At 37.5% G+C, this 17,936-nt stretch overlaps 1 long non-coding RNA gene across 1 annotated transcript in view; it reads right to left on the reverse strand.

Annotated features, from left to right (window-relative positions):
* Positions 1 to 17,483, reverse strand: part of LOC148132940 (uncharacterized) — a 40,401-nt gene extending 22,918 nt beyond the window's left edge. The window contains exons 1-2 of the long non-coding RNA XR_015746995.1: positions 17,189 to 17,483; positions 7,810 to 7,949 (exon numbers count right to left, since the gene is read on the reverse strand). This is a non-coding gene — a long non-coding RNA (uncharacterized LOC148132940). The remainder of the gene's footprint in view (positions 1 to 7,809; positions 7,950 to 17,188) is intronic.
* Positions 17,484 to 17,936: the final 453 nt, after the last annotated feature.

A 17,936-nucleotide genomic window follows, 5' to 3' on the forward strand; every position in this document is an offset into this window, starting at 1 on the left:
TTAGAGCTCAGAGGTTCCAGGATGAAAACTATAGAGAACAGATTAATAGAGTTTTGGCATTTTTTTTTTGTTCTTGGATATGGATGCACTTTTTTTTATTAAGACTTAAGAAAATCAATTTAGATTTTCCAGAATGAGGAATATCTCTAGGGATATTTTGGTGCATTTTGTTAGAAAGAAAACAAGGGATCAAATTGTGCCACAGCATTTCAACATAAGATTGAAAATGGATAATGCAGTACAGATACAATTACTCTGAAAGAGATCGTAATTTCAAGTAAAAGAAAATAATACACCTTGTTGGTTTAAAAATTTAAACAGGAAAATATATTTTAATGGGATAAAATGGAAGATTTTTATTTGTAAACAATAGAGATTTAGACTGAATTTTATTTCTAAGCTGAGAGATCCTTTTAGAAAGGTGTTTGTAGAAAGTAGAATTGGAAATGATGGAAAAGGAGTTTTCACAGGAAATTACACAAAACCTGAAAAAGATGCAGCATAAATCTTAGGGTGAAGAATATATTTAAGTAGACAGCATAAATAGAAATTGAGTCATTTTATATCTAAATCCAGACTTTGTATTAAAAAGTCTGGATTTAGCAGATAAACATAGCAGATTTGTTTGGGCAGAAGGCAATCTAGTGGGGTTAAAGTTAAAGTCTATGGTGCTGGGAGTTTATTCCCCATTTGATGTTAACAAATAACTTATTGAGAAACTAGTAGACTTCTCTTATGCAACTTGGCATTTCATAGGGCTGGAATGGTCTCTCCCAATTTGATAAGACTTCTGAGAAAGATAATAAAGTATTACTCAATGTAAACTAGTAAAAGACCCATTTAGGGGTTATTAAGTTTTTTATTGTTTTTAATTGTTTTGAAATGTATTTATTCATTTTTGAACTATAAGCTGCCCAGAGTCATTGATTGAGATGGACGGCTATAGAAATTGAATGAATGGATACATAAATAAAAAACCTAATTTTCAAAAAGATGCAGATCCTTTTCAACAATAGATACGATCTGGAGTTCAAGAGACATGGCTAATAAAATTTCCAAAGTAGAGATTTTAAGCAAGGATGACTCGGGCCATTATCTTATGACTCTGGTTTATAAAAGGAAAATTTAAGATGTAAACTAAATGAAGCATGATTGCAGAAAGAAGAAATTGTTGAACATTGCAAAAACATTTTAAAATAATTTTAATGAAGATACTAATTTGAGAATGGTCTGGGATGCAAATAAAACTTTTATGAGAGGGTATCAGATACAATACAATTCTGAAATTAAGAGAAAGATGGAAGAAAAAAAACCACAAAATATTTTGAACACGATAAAAAGAAAAAAAGAAAAATTGAAGAACTCCACAGGGAATATAAATACTTTTTAACAAAATATCAATGTTAACAATAAGAGAAATCAAAATAAAATTGAATTATGAGAAACAAAAAAATTATAAATATAGGAATAAACTAGATAAATGGTTGGCTTATAAACTTAGAAGAGAAAGAAAAAAGAAAATGATATTGAAGTTACAAGAATGGGATACTCTATTAATGGATAATGTGGCTACATAAAAACCATTTTATTAACATTGCTCTAATTTGTTTAGGGGACATGATATTTCAGAGGAGAAAATAAAGGAATATGAAAATGAAATCTACCAAGGATTACAGAAGAACAAAGGAAAATTATGATGAGACCTATAACAATAAGAGAAGTTTTAAAAGGTATTAATAACGGTAAATCACAAAGATGCCTAGACAAAGTTGGGTTATCAAGTATCTATTATAAACGTTTTCAGCATGAAATCTTTCAAATTCTGCATAGTATGATGAACTCTATTTTACAAGGAGGAAACATGCTAGAGAATTGAAAAGATGCTACTACAACATTAATACTTAAGGAGGGGCAAGAGTTAAGTTTAACAAGAAACTACAGACCAATGCCATTATTGAATAAGGACTGTAAGTTGTTTACAGTGATTTTAGCTGAAAGATTGAAAATATTTTTGCAAGAAATTCATTAATAAAACCAATGTGGTCTTTTTTTTTTTTTAACCTAAAAGAGAGCTAAGGGATAATGTTAGAACACTGCTGGACATTTTGGAATATTTGGGACATAATGAAAACAAACCACATTAGATTTTTTTTAAAATGCAAAGAAGGCTTTTGCCAATTTGAACTGGACTTTCCTGTTTAAAGTTTTGAAAGATATGAATTTTAGAGAGAATTTCAGAAAATGGATGCAATTGAGTTATACTTCATGGATGATACAAATAATTATTAATGGAGATTTAACTAAACCATGTGAGATACAAAGAGGAACAAGTCAAGGTTGTCAACTATCTTCTTTCATGTTTATTTTAATTCTTGAAATATTGAAATATTGAATATACATACATAAGACAAGATAACAGGATTTTGGGTATAAAGATTTAGAAAGAGTCATACAAATTGAGAGTTTTTGTGGATGTCTTGGTTTTGATATTGGCAGACTTCTAAAAGGCACTGAACTTTTAATGAGTAATTTAAAAGAATTTGGGGCAGTAGCAGGATTCAACATGATTAAACAGAAGACAAAGGTGTTAATAAAAAGCATTAAGACACAAGATCAAATAGAATTGATGAATAAGAAAGATTTTAAGATTAAGAAGAGGGTGAATACTCAGATATTACTATTACAAATATGAATTGTATACTTTTTCAAAATAATTATGGTAAGACATGGAATGATATTTAAAAAGATATGTCTGTGACTGAGAATTTGCATAAAATGTGTCATGTATCATGGATATTTGTCACCAGAGAAATTGTCTAGAATGTATAAGGCAATATCAGATCTTTGCTAGAAATGTGAACATGAAGGAACATTTTAGCGTGTATGGTGGACATATAAAGAATCCAAAAACTTTGGGTAGAAATAAAAACACTGATTCAGAAGTTTTTAAATACTAATTATGAAATTATGTATACAACTAATATCAGATATTTTTCTCTGGGGACTAATAGGTGCAGTTAGGGGGGAAAACCCCCACAGAATATTGTTCTTATATATAGCAACTGCAGCAAGATTACTATATGCTCAGAAGTGAAAAAGTTTGACAGTACCCACAACAGACACATGGATGTAGAAATAGCTATTTTTTTTATTTGAAGAAGAATATTTACATTTATGACAAACAGGAAGCTCTTTATAGATTTTTGCATGAAACAGAAAAAAATGACCTTATGATTATTAGAAAACAAGATTGGATAATAGAAAAAGTGAGTTTTTAGTAATCATAGAGTAAGAGATAATTTTGTAATCATTAATATATTTGCTGCAAATGAAATTGGCAATTTCTTGTTTTATTTCCAATTACTTTTTCACTTTTTTCTTTGTTTTACTTTATTCCTTCATTAGTTTGTATTAGTTTAAGAAGAGATTAGTCTGAAGTGGTATAAGGTTTCCTGTCTAAGCAGGGGGTTGGACTAGAAGACCTCCAAGGTCCCTTCCAATTCTAATTTTTTTTTTATGTTCTCTAAAAAACTTGAAATTCCTCTCATTTCAAATTTGGGTCTCCTTACATAAAGCTTTTACTCATTGTCCTTCCCTGGGATGCTATGGAAAATAAATCCACATCGTCTCCCTTTGACAGCCTTTCAAATATTGGAAGACTGCTATCATGTCTCCCCTGAGCCTTCTCTTCTTGAGGTTTAACCATTCATCATCGGATTTAGCCTCCAAATCCCTCACTATCTTTCCTTCACAATATGTTTGCACTGCTCACTGCACTCTTTCCAGTTGCTTAATAAAGGCAATGTCACAAGGATATATCAAAATAAGTATATAATTAAAAATACTGAAGTAGTTTCTGCCAAGGTTAGGTGCAAGGGAGGAAACAACTGTAGTACCTTGCTTATGTAAAGCAGAACCATAGTGGCGGTTGTAATAGAAATGAGAATTCTGGCCAAGGTTAGCTAAGTTCCCATTTTTACCACCTTGCCTTTTGTAATAAATAGTTTGCATTATCAAGGTGAAGATTTTTGTATGTGTTTCCCCCCACCCAACGTTAATGTTTATAACCATCGTAATACTGGATGCATCTATCATTTGCTGCACCTTGGCTTTGAATATAATTTCATTTTTGTAGGGAGTTTTACCTTTCCTCCAGGAAATACAAAGTTTTGTGAGAAATCTGTGAAAAAGCTGGTTATATAAAGTGAAATAAATGAACGATCAAAATAAATAAAAATAAAATAACCCTGGGAGAGTAAATTAGATTGAGAGGAGAGTCTGGTACAAATTTTCATGGAAGATGGGTATTTCACTCTGTTTCTGATCCTAGTTCAAAACTTTAACCAATATATAAACATAAGGCTATCTGAGGGGCTCTTTCCTATTATTTAATAGCTTCATAAGGTATAACTTTTTTCAATTTTACTAGGCATGTGGAAACACAATGATGAGAGCTTGTGGTTAAATCTCAGCAAGACAACCCTCCCTCCCTCCCTTTCTTCCTTTCTCATCTCTGTCATTTCACCATGTTACTTTGAAAATCAATGTCAAGAAAAGGCACAGTTTAACACAAATATCTCACTGTGTTGAAATAAATGGAACTATGATTGTGTGTATGTGTATGTCTGTGAGAGAGAGAGAGGGACAGAGGAAGAGAGGGAGGGAGAGAGAGGGAGAGAGGGAGGGGGAGGGAGGGAGGGAGGGAGGGAGAGGGAGATTTTTTAAAGTTGTGCCATTTCAAATGGTGGGGTGGATCTGCTGCCCGAGAAAGCACTTCGCTGTAGCTTCTAAATGTGTATTCTTGCCCACTCTCATTATTTGTAGAGAGGAACTTGTGTAAAATATTTCTAGAAGTTTTCTGACTTGGGGAAGTATGGTAATTCTCTGGTGGATGCAGGGAGTTTCTCATTGAATGTACTCAACAAGCACAGGCAAGACACAAAACACTGTAAGATCAGGCTGAACACTGAGAACTTTCCCTAAAATGACTCTTACCAAGAACCTATGAGCCCCAATTATTTAATCTATGTAGCTGCTCTTTATAGCATTAATTATTTCATTTAAATAGGAACATTATTGTTTTCTATGTTGTAGCAGCAGCAGCAGCAAACCGTGGCTGCACTTCTGAATGCTCTTTAAATAGCTGTAACCACTAGATGGGGATAAACAACCTTCCTTTCCACTGAGACTGCCACAGTGAAGGTATCAAATATTGCCTACAGTGCACTAGATACAGAATCTTAAGATTTTTGAGTAAATCTTGCTATTTGTTAGCTGTAGGCTGTTTGCTATTACAGTGAACTAATATGGTGAAATTTCTGTTTGCATGTATGGGCAGGGATACAGGATAGATGCAAGTTCTGTTTAGGAAGAATTGTCCCTAGTGTTGATGTTGGAAGCCCAAATAGTATTTTCAGTGATTCAAGACCTACTGGTCACTAATAGGCAGTAGGGTATAGATACAGAGTTAAGGATTTACTCATTATCCCTCTTGATCTGTCGTCCTGACTGCTGTTTGTTTGATGAGAATGCTAATCTCATTAATCTCATCAAGTGAGGCAAGAAAGCCTTCAGAGGTGTGTGAACTGGTGGGAACTTTTGTCTCCCTTAAGCTGGATCAGATTAGAAGATTGAGGCTCATGGCAAGTTGTGCCATGGCGAGTTGGCCAAGGCAAAGTATCCTTCAGTGAGGTGTTGGCGGCAAGGTGACATTGGTGAGGTGGCAGTGACATGGCGGTAGCAGTGAGTTGTCCCGTTCTGGCTAATCTGAGCTCACTTCCTTCTGCCAGGCATATTTACTATCACATATTCCTGGTAGGATATAACTAATTAGATCTAGAATTGTCTATCCCTATAAAATATTTCCTATAAATAAATCCTTTTCTGTTAATACTTATACTATTGGTCAGGTTAGATTTCAGCTCTTAGAAATGCTCTTATGCAGCAAGACAGACAACATGCTTTACCACTCAGAGTTGAGTCTAATGAGAAATTCAAGGCAAATTGTCTGTCAAGATCCAAAGCTGTTAGTGGCTGTTAAATGGGGAACAAATGTTTACAGTGTATTTATTCATTCTGAAAGACATTCGCAAAGGAGTGTATTGATCTCGATTCTTTTGCACCTTGATGGGAAATCTCAGTGGCTCACTGAATCAGCCGTGGGAACAGTTTGTTTGATGTCTATAATACAAAATCAGAACCAAAATCATTATCTGGACAGTAGTGTCAAATTCTTGGAAAGAACCAATCCAGCACAGATGCTGAACCTGACATATGTAAGAATATGTGTACACTAGCTAACATGAAGACAGAAGATAGAGCAATGTTATCAGGAATTACAATGATAGTTCTGAAAATACCTATCTATCATTGTAATTCTTTATAGTTTATCAAGAATTACAATGATAGGTATTTTCAGATGGATGTATAAATCCACTAACAAGAAATAATCCCATCTTCCTATGATTCCATAGTACCATCAGTGCATATATAGGATTATAACAGCATCCTATTTAGCAGAGTTAACTTTTGGTTTTATTGCTAAAAAGGGTGTCTACTAAAGCAATGAGCCCACTGGATTCAGCCCTGTATGAATTTCTAGGTTCAGAGTCCCAGTGTGGTCTGCAAAATTCTATATACTATAAAGAAATTAATTTGTCCCTCATACCCAAACCTGCCTGTTGCTTTATCTGGTAAATCTCAAGGCATCAGGTGGGAACTATCTCTTGATTCTAATGCTTATGGATTGTACCCTGGTTCTTCTCATAAATTTTGTTAGCTTCTCCTCTGAGATGCCATTTATAATTCCAGTTCTTGGTTCAGTTTCTGTTCCTTTGCCCTTTGCTTACAAATCTAGTCTGTTTCTAGAGCTTCCACCTTGCCACCAAACACACAACACAGTTTTACATTGCACTAGCACATCCCAGTTGGATCATTTTGCTGAGCATAATATAAAGATACAAGAGAAAAAAACTATGATCTGTGTAGACAAGAGTCTTTATTTCTCAGGTTCATATTTTCCCACAATTGAATACTGCACACAGACACATTTAAAGAGACAATTTCTTTTCAATTGGGGAAGAAACAACAAACCTGAGATTTAGAATTTCTCCTGTAGCAATTGTTCAATTACAAGTAACACTTTTGACAGCACTAAGTGCTACCATTGGTATCCTGTTGTGCTTATGATTGTATGTTACATTACAAGGGATGTTTGACAAATCTATGCTGAAATATGTAATGCAATACACATAGTACAAGGTACTTGGAAATTGGAATTATGAATCACAACACTAAACTATGGTTCCCCCCCCCTTCATACTCATAACAAGAACTGCTTTGGAGTGGTGTAGTCCTATGTTGCAAGGAAAGTATGTGCGAAAGAGAGGAACACATGACAAGGACCAGCTGCTACTGAATCAAAATTTTTCCTCTCTATGGGAAATTAATTAAGAGGTAGGTAACCCTCTTGAACAATGTCTTGTATATACATAGTATCTCTGCAAAAGAGTATGGAAGAACTTCCTCAAGATGTCTATGGGGCCAAGGTGACCAATCAGCCCTAGAAAACCTGAAAAAACTTTCACCTTATAAAACTGTTAAATATACTGGTGCTACTAATGCTGATATTCTTGACATTATAATTCAGTAAAGAAGAAAGATTTTCTGGTTGACTTTTTTCTGGGCTCAGAAAGCAAAGCAAAATCTGGCGTGTTTATTATGTACATGGGAAACCACCAGGATGTTGCTTTTGTTTTACCTAGAACAAATAAGCATTCAGGCTTCAATGTTGATATGATCAAGGTTCACCTGAGGTTAGAGTTAGGCTGATTCCCAGTGTGATGTTTTTGGGTCTTCTCATTAGATGTCATCAGTTGGAAATGGGCTTGGAAATTTAGCTTGTGGGAGACTACATGTTGAAGGATCTTTCTGACACAGGCTGGACAATTCTGTACAAATGAGAAGAAAAATATGAAAAGATACTGAGATAATAGTTAAATTCTACATTATAATGTATTATGATATGGATGTACAATGTCTGGGATATGCATATTCAGTTGGCAATCAAATAGTGAACCAATAGAGTTTGGTTCAAAGTTGGATACTTAGATAAGGTATTGAACTAGGACTGGGCAGGCCAAGAAAGTCATTGATGACTTTCATTGGATGTATTGCCAGTTGCTCCCTGCAGCCTAACCTGCCTCACAGAATTGTTGTGGGTAACAAAATGAGGAGGAAGACTATTATGTTGAGCTTCTGGACAAAAGACAGTACAGACATTCAAATAAATAAATGCAAGCAAACATTAAGAGATTCTCAAATGTAGAACAAATTGAAAGGAAAAATGGAAAGAGAACAGTGACTGAAAATATAGCTGTGTTGCATCTGTACAGACAATGATGCAAGCTATCATGTTCTTCCAGTTCCAAGTCCAAGAGGTTGCAAAGGGAAGGTGGAAGAAAACTCTAATTAATGGTGCCAGAGTAGTAATAGTTGCAATGTAAGGTTAGAGAGACAGAAGCCACTTTGTGGGACAAAGAACTTTCTTCCCTTGTATCAGAATCTAGATTATATGGTTGGAACTAGTTTGAGCCCACCCTATGGTCTCACATATTGGTCTACATCAGGGGTCTCCAACTTTGGCCACTTTAAGACTTGTGGACTTCAACTCCTGAGGCTGAGGAACTCTGGTAGTTGGAGTCTACAAGTCTTAAAGTGGCCAAGGTTGGAGACCCCTGGTCTACATAACAACCACTATGGCTATAGCAAGAAGCTATCTTGTTTTGTTTTGTTTTGTTTTTTTAAAAATCTTTATCCTTGGAGTAAATCTGTCTTTCTATCTGATTTATCTGATTCTATCTAGCTGTTTCCATGCCTAATATGACTTTTGTCTCCTGGTCTTCATGTTTTAAGGGCTTTGTTCTTCTCTGAGATAGGTTTCCAGATACATAGTTTCAGGTTTCCATGTGATGGTTTAGGATTAGTCTAACATCTTCACCTAACATCAAGTAGGACTGTCCCCCTATCTCTGCTCCAGCTGAAATGTTAATAACTTCTAATTTGGTTTCCCTGTCTTTGCCCAGTATTTTTTGGACTCTTTATTCTGGTAGCCAATCATTTTGCCAGCAACTTTAAAGTGTTAGCTTGTGAAAATGCATTTGGCACATTTACACCCTGTTAAGATTGCACTCAAACATTCCAGGCTGTTCAGTGCTTTTCTTCCCAAATAAATAACAGGATACTTCTCAGAAGTACAGTACTGTGGCATCCTAGAAAAAAAACAACATACAGAATATATTTTTGAGATGAATATTGACACTTTCTATTTTCTGGCTGCGGGAATGTTATACATTGTTAACATTTGCATATTCTTCAGTCTAAAAATACCCATATAGAATTGAGTGGGGCCATTGTAATAAGCAAGCTTGCCAATGAATGATCATAGGGATGCTTGATGAACAGAGTCTTCCTGAATGCTTGCATGAAAATTCCCATTTTGTCTGAGGATTGGACACTAGAGCACACTCACCCTAGCTCACAAGCAATTCTGAAGAACTTACCCACAGAGTGGCCTATTTTCACTCCAAGCAAGAAAATGAACCTTCCAGCTCAAAGACAAAGTTTTCAGTAATTCAAAAAAGCTCACCCCTTTTGCATTTTAAGCACTAGCTGGTCTAAATAAAGCATTCTGTACTTTCCCATTTACTCTGTCTTACTGGAGGTATCTGTTCTTTCAAAGAACCTTCTTTTGTTAATAAAAAAAATGGCCCTAAAGAAAGGAGAGAGAACGTGATTTGTCTTTGAAGATTTATTTTTATCTTCACCAGCTGTTAAGCCTGCCCCACTGGCTTATACTGCCAAAAAAATAAAATAAAATAAACCTTGGTATTTCATTTGTTTCGCAGGCTTCTTGGGGGAAAATATAATATGTTTCTTGGCATTGCATGTCCTTGTTCTTCTGAATTTAGGAAGATATGATTTTTCTTTAGCGTGCATTTCCAGGCAAAGCAGCACTTCCTATCCCTTAATAGGACAGTTACCAGGAGGGGTAACATTCAGCAGAACCTGGTGAATATGCAAAACAAGAGCCTGAAAAGCATACTAATGACTGCCAGTTCATGCTGTCTGTGGAGGATTACTTGGGATTATATGTAATTATCTGAAATTGCACACTGTTTTTTGCCAATTTTTTTTTTCTGAGAAGGGGTGTAATCGATAGGGCTTCTAATTTTTTTTTCCCCCCTTTAACTATTGCCTTCCATTTCCATTTGCTTAGATGGAAAGTAGACTACGTTTATAATAAATAAGAAAGCTATGAAAAATGTCACATATTCAGAGTTTTGAAACAATGAGCAGCTCTGAAACCCACAGAGTTTCCCTTTACTTTCCAGCCAAACCCCCAGTTCAGGCCTTGTGAAAAATAACACTAAGACACATATACCCCAGACAGGTGGAAAATGGTTCAATTATTGCATTGGATAAATAAGCTTTACAGAAAAAGAACAAACATCTTAGCTTTGTCTTGTGGCAAAATTCATTTTCTGAGACTCTAAATTGAGGCAACAGTTTTTTTTTCCTTGCAAAGGATCATCCTGCCAGAGCTAAGCCATCAGGTGGCTTCATAGAAACAGAATCTTCTGAACCCAAATAAAAAATAGATAAGGATATATTTTTGTTCTCCTTTCAACAACAAGAAAACAGTGAAATGCCAAAAATATGATATCATCAAAGGGAAGACCAGTTTTTAGCCCACAGTGCACTCCTAGACTCTGTTCATAAGAAAGGCTCATGTGTTGCATAGAGAACTGTGAAGGTCATCAAAAGCAGTGTTTTTCAAACTCTGTAATTTTAAGATGACTGGATTTCAGCTTCCATGCTGGTTGGGCAATTTTGGGAATTAAAGTCCACCCATCTTAAAGTTGCTGAGGTTAAGAAATACTGATTTGGAACTTGCTGCTGGAGAATTCTGGGAGTTAAAGTCCACCCATCTTAAACTTGCCAATGTTGGAAACTTAGGTAGTAAACAGAGTGTATTAAAAAAAAATACCCAATTCAATAGAATGCTTTGTACCTCCAAAGTTCATTGAGATTTGAGATATTTCAGTTCTATGAATTAATAATACAGTGGTACTCAACTGCTTTGAAACTTATCAAATTTAGTATTCAGTGCATTTTGACATGAAAATTTTGTCCTGGTACTCATCGTTTGTTTGATACTCAACATAGAAGCTGAAACTTATTGGTGTCGGCTGTCTTGTGACTTACTACATTATTCCTTATGGGAAAAAATTGTTTTGTTCTCATCATTTTTGGTACTTATTGCACTGCCTGGAACCAACTAATAATGAGTACCAAGGCACCACTCTAACAAGAAGATTTTACTTTGGGGTCATTCAGCAAACGAGGGCAATGGAACAGCAAAAGCAATAGGCTTATTTACTGATTAGACCAGTGGTGGGATTCAATTTTTTTTACTACCGGTTCTGTGGGCATCGTTTGATGGGCGTGGCAGGGAAAGGATACTGTAAAATCTCCAGTCAGAGGTGGTATTTGCTGGTTCTCCGAAGTACTCTAAATTTCTACTACCGGTTCTCCAGAACTGGTCAGAACCTGCTGAATGCCACCTCTGGATTAGACACCTCCTGATGATAAAAGGAAGGAAGGAAGGAAGGAAGGAAGGAAGGAAGGAAGGAAGGAAGGAAGGAAGGAAGGAAGGAAGGAAGGAAGGAGCATATATCACTGCTAGGCATTTTGTGGATCCATGGTCACGTTTTATAGTCCACCCTAATGGCACCACCATCCATTAATGCAATGTGTATATTCCATCAATTGCTAGTTCACTCTTTAAATTAAGAATGCCAGTTTATAAACAGATCAGATAATTTTAAATCCCAAGATCAAGTGAGCAGAAGGAAGAATACATACTTCTTTCTCCCAAGTGTGTTGAATTGCATTAGATAAAATTAATGTTTATATATCATGAATATAAAAGTCAAATCATGGGCCAATGCTAGTAAATACTGAGCCATGAATCTACAGTGTAAGTAACAAAGGAGCAGCTCTTTTTCCAAACCAATGTTCCAACACATTTTTTTTGTTAAATCTGTCAGTTCCTGCTAATCATCTGTTTGTAAAGTATATATGAACTGGTGTGGCAACCGGGATTTTAATGTATTTTGAGACATTTTTTTAAATGCCTTAAAAAAGGGTTGCATACAGTATGCAGTGGAAATTTGGATACAGAAAGTTTTGTGTCCTATTTATGTTAAATAGGTGGGCTTTTGTACCTGGCAGTTTACCAGCTATGCTCTATGCATTTGCCAATTTAACCGCTGCTGAATGACAGGTGTTTTCATTAAGAGGGCAATCTTATGTGCTCAAGAAGCCTTCTTAACCTGACTAGCTCCAGATGTGTTTTCCTAGACATTGTATGCTCCTAGACTTCCAATATATTTGAAGGGCAAAGGCTGATCAGAAGACTTTCCAGTGTTTTATTAAACACATTTCCCCATTTGGTTCCATTTTTTTCCAAGCTCCTAAAATTTGGGACCTCAGATCATTTACATTCCTAAAAAATGATAGCATTTTGTTTTGGGACAGACTGTAAAATTGCAGCCCTCCCTCCCCCATTCTGTTTGATAGAAAGCTCTATGATAATTTCTTCTTCCAGTAAAGATTTTAATTATTGTAATGCCTATAATTAGCTTTCATAAAAAGCTATACTCAAAACTAATGTGTCATTGTTAATGATTGATGTGGGTTTGATGATTGGACCATTTTAATTATGTACCCAGTCTTGGGGAATAGTGTAATTAGGCTATCCAAAATACTATTTGTCACTTCACCATGCATTCCAAATTCCTAATAAATCTCTTACGGTATCATGCTTGAAATTCATCAAAGTATGTATACAGTTCCATCCCAGTAGGTGATTTCACCTTTCTTTAATTACAAGAGAGGGACACAAGAATGCAAGATGCTCACCAAGTCATATATCAGGTAATCAAGGGGGAAAATCCCATTAACCTAACATTATAGGTGTGCTGGGGGTTGGTGGGAGAAGATTCAGGATAAAGCAGAAGAACTGTATTTTATTTATTTAAAACATTCAGTGTTTTATTATAACCAACCTGGGCAGTTCCCAATCAATTTTCCACTCGTTATTAGAATATAATACTATAACTAGGATTTTATAGAATATAAACAATGAAATTCTTAATCATGGCATTAAGTCCAAAGAAGGCTGTGAGTAGGTTGCTCCCATTACTAACAATGCATAGGAAGAAAGCCTGTGCTGCAGTAATGCCAGTCAACAACAAAGAAAAATGTGTATTCACGGCAAAGATGGATAGGAAAGAATATCCATATCTTTGCTGTGCAGCCTCAAGCTGGGCATCGTTCAATAGTTTACCTGAATATCCATATCATAATGCACACACAGTGAAACTTAATTGCTGCTGGTGTATAATCTCTTTCTCTGTGAAAGACTTGGTTTACCACTCTGTGCTATTATATGACACATGAGGAGAAATCTTTAAATGTCTTTCTCCATAAATGCAATGAGCAGTGAAAGTTTGTAATTTAAACAGTTTCTAGGTTTATGTCTCATGTTGCAGGACATAGATATCTAGTTAGTAATGATCAATCAAATTAATTTAAGCTAAGGAAAAAAAAATATGTGACCAACTTCCCTTTTCATGCTTTTTTCCTTCAAACATACCCTGCACTAAGACTCTCCTTTTTTAATCTACTACATCATGTCTGTGTTTGAAAATAACTTTCTTCTGTAAATAATCAGGTTAGGGAAGAACAATCATGCTCCAATATAAATAAAATTGCAATCGGAAAACAATGTTCTCCTATCCAGAGTAACTCTATCCAATCTTTTGAAATCACTATGATGTCTGTGTTAACATTCTGACTGATGAACCCAACCAAAGCAAGCACAATTGAGACCTTCCGATCTCTTAATGCAAAACTTTATTGAGCACTGATGAACTAGATCTACCTAATTGCTGCACAAACCCACATAATGATAGATTTCTCCCACCCCCATTAGTGCAGGTCACATTGTCCAATTGAGTGTCATTGTATTGTTATGAGAAAAAGTCTCTGGTTTTGGCAAACACCTGTCAAAGTGTCCTTGGTTCTCATGGCTTGTCTTCTTGAAATCTGGAGCCTACATTTCATTTCACCCTTCCCTCCCCCCTGGTTCTTTGGCAAGTTGAGAAGCGGTAATGGTTGCAACAGCATAAGCCTGCTTTGAACTTGACAGTCTGCTACCAATTGCATATCCATGATGTTAATAAGATTGACTAATTTCTTGTTCCTATGGATGAAAATTATATTGGAAGTGCAGCTACAGAATCCTCAATGCATTAGAACAGTGGTTCTCAACCTATTGTCCATGGATGTCATCACAGGGGTCCAAGAAGGCTTGAATACATTTTATTATTTAAATCCTGAGTTAAGTCTTGGTGGTCTGTGGCATTGTCTATGGCCACAAAATGTATTTATAAGGGGGTCTGTGGTGAGGAAAAGGTTGAGAACCACTGCACTAGAATAAGGACAGTTGGGGCCTGCTTCCCCATCCCCATTCTGTTTTTCTCTGCTTGGAAGATTAATTAAGTTCTTCCTTTCATCCAGTTTCCTACAGGAAGAATATTTTAATTATAGTATAGGGTTTCCTGCCTGAGCAGGAGGTTGGACTAGAAGACCTCCAGGGTCCCTTCCAACTCTGCTATTCTATTCTATTCTATTCTTCTCTCTGCTTTCCTACTATAGTGAAGAAAGATCAGAGATACATGCTTTGTGTGAGAGCATGCAGCTTCCTTAATAAACTTTATTAAAGGTTATTCAAGGATGTGTCTTTGGATATTGGTTGAGTGCTGGAACTGTCAGTTGTGTCTATGCAATACTTTTAGACAAGATTATGTTTGTGTGAGGCTAACATTAAAACACTGTTGTATACTTCCCCGCTCCAGAATTGTGGTATTCATATTCATTGATAGGAACACTTTGTCCTGAATATCTTTTAACTTCAGTTTGTGTTGTTTGATCTCATAGTGTTGGTGGTGCTTGACAGACTTGTGATGTATTTGAAACCATAGTAAATTGCATTTTTAGTGGCTGCAGCTTTGTAGAGTTGGTAATAGTCCAAGAAGGAACTTTGTTTACCTCCCAGCTCCTGAGCTTGATATCATAAAAGATAACTTGATGCTTTTTCAGCTCAACTCAGAGGAACAGGGATAGTGTCTCCTCTTCTCTCCCCCCAAAAAGTATATATAGAAGTAAATTCAAGGATTGAAGAAGGCAGGGGTGGGATTCAAATTTCTTAACAACTGGTTCTGTGGGTGTGGCCTAATTTGTGGGTGTGGCTAGGTGGTCATGTGACTGGCTGGGCATGGCTAGGTAGTCATGTGACTGGGGTGGATATGGCTAGGTGATCATGTGACTGGGGTGGGCGTGGTTAGGTGGCCATTAGACTGGTAAACCAAATATAAGTGTCCTCGCTTAATGGCCAGTTGCTTAGCAAGTGTTCTAATTTATGAGTGACCCCCCCAGAGCACTACTTGATCTGTTTTTGGAGTTTTGACAATCCTGCACACACATACACACACACACACACACACTTACTCTCTCTCTCTCTCTCTCTTATGACCAGTTACAACATCCCACACAGTCATGTGACTGAGGTTTTCTGTTTTTTTGCCAGTTTCCAACAATTCCTTCTGATTTCCGGTTAAAAATGCCCATTGGGGAAAAGGGACTTGTTTAACAACCAGTGTTTGCTTAATGACCACAAGGTTTACTTAACGACCATGGTGTTTGCCTAACCTGGGATCTGCAACCTTAAACATTCAAAGAGCCATTTTCTTTTAAAAGATCTCTCTCTCTCTCTCTCTCTCTCTCGGTGTCTCTTTCCCCCTCTCTCATCTTTCTCATCTCTGTTTTTCTTTCCCCCTCTCTCTTTCTCAAAGCTCTCTCTCATTTTTTTCTCACTTTCTTTTTCTTTCTCTCTTTCTCATCTCTCTGTTTCTCGTCTCTTTCTCTCTCTCATCTCTCCCTCTCTCTCTCTCTCTCTGTATCTTGTCTCTCTTTCTTTCCCTCCCTCCCTCCCTCCTTCTCCCTCTCCTTCTCTCTGTCCCTGGGGGGGGGGGAGGGGAAGGAACATCTGAACTGGTACTGGGTGGTGGGAATCTGACGAGCCAGTACAGAAGACCAGATGGCTGGCAGGGAGGTGGGGTAATCCCACAGTCTCCCCAAAAATAATGTTTCTGGTGAGGAGGAAGAGAAATGCATTGGGAGGAGACTTGGCAGGTGTCAGAGGGGAAGTGAACGCTTCATGGCTCCTGAGGGGGGTCAAGCCTCCCTGCATCCAACATCTTCACATGAGGCCATTGCTGGCAGCTGCTTCCTGCTTCTCTGCAGCCACGCTAACAGCATTCAACCTGGCTGCTTCACTCCTCCTTCTCGGTCTCATACATACAGAGCAAACACACATCTCACGGTGCTGGAAGGACTTGCCCACATGCCGACTCCTTGCAGAAGATCCTCCCAGCACCATGTGTGCACCTGAGAAGGAGGAGAAGAGTTGCCGAACTTTTCTTCCTCCCTTCCCTTTGCAGCGGAGCTGCTGAGAAGGCAGCTCCTGTGGCCTCGCTGTCCCTTTATGGTCCCCCCTCACCCCCCACATCAAAGTACCTTAAAGGGACAGGCTGTGGTAGCTGTCTTCATGCTGTGAAAGGAGGAAGAAAAGTTCAGCAACTCTTCTCCTCCTTCTCGGGCATAGACACAGACCGCACCGTGCATACACCCTGCATATGAGGAGGGACTCGCCCATGCCTCACATGTCCATGCTCTGTGTCAATGCCCAAGAAGGAGAAGACTTGCCAAGTTTTTCTTCCTTCCTCTTTTCTGACACACACACTGGTCAGGCAGGAGAGCCAATGGGGCAAGTGTCCTCCCAGCCAGCGCAGCCATGGGGCTCTGACTTCATACAAATGCAAGTTTGCAGACACCCCAGAATTCCTGGGTTTGGCTGCAAGAACTGCAGGCAGCCTTCCCCAATACACACTTCTTCCTCCCGCCACCTCATGCAAGGCAGGAAGCGTGACAGAAAGTGCCTGGCCCAAAGACACAGCCCTCCATGACGGAACCCTTCCCGGGGAACAAAGCAAGAACTTACTGATCCATCCTGAAGGGGAGCTTCAGAGTGATGGCGGAGGCGCTCCGAGAGGATGGCCCTCGTGGCCCTGGGAAGCAGTCTTGTGCACCACAGCAAAATTTAGTTTAGCAATTGGGAGTTGCTGCTCTGGGTTCTGCAAGTCCCCCTCCCTTCAGGAAATGGCTCTGGGTGGGTATCAGATAAAGACTATTTGGTCCTTCAGTCCTTTCAGCACTATTATTAGGAGCCCTTAGAATTTGAAGTGACCTTAGAGGTCATCTATTCATCTCTGTTCAGTGCAGGACCTACTATAACATCTTGGATCATACAGCTTTTGTTTCAAGATTTCCCTAGGAAAACTTACCACTTTTTATGGTAGCCTACTCTACTGTCTGGCTGCCTGTACAGTCAGAAAGTGTCCCCTGAAATCTAACCTTGTAGTTTTAACCTATTGATTGTGGACCTGCCTTTGGAGCAACAGAAAATAAATCCACCTCCCTCATCTATGTGGCAGCTGTCCAGATATTTAAAGTTTGTTCAAAAGTTTCTTTTTATAGGTTAAATATACCAAAATTCTTCATCAAAATACCAATCTCTCCACTGGGCTTGCTTCCACATCCCTCCACATCTTTGTAGTCCTTTTTTGAACTTGCTCCCATATGTCATTGTCCTTTTTGAACTATGATATCCTGAACTCATGAATGACCCTGGCATTTTCCTTATCTATTTGTGTAGTAACTCTTCCTAAGAGGAAGATAAGGTTAGTTTG

Source organism: Notechis scutatus, chromosome 1, assembly GCF_049901735.1.
Source record: "Notechis scutatus isolate UNSWTSFEM ecotype Mainland chromosome 1, rNotScu1.2, whole genome shotgun sequence".
Taxonomy (NCBI): domain Eukaryota; kingdom Metazoa; phylum Chordata; class Lepidosauria; order Squamata; family Elapidae; genus Notechis; species Notechis scutatus.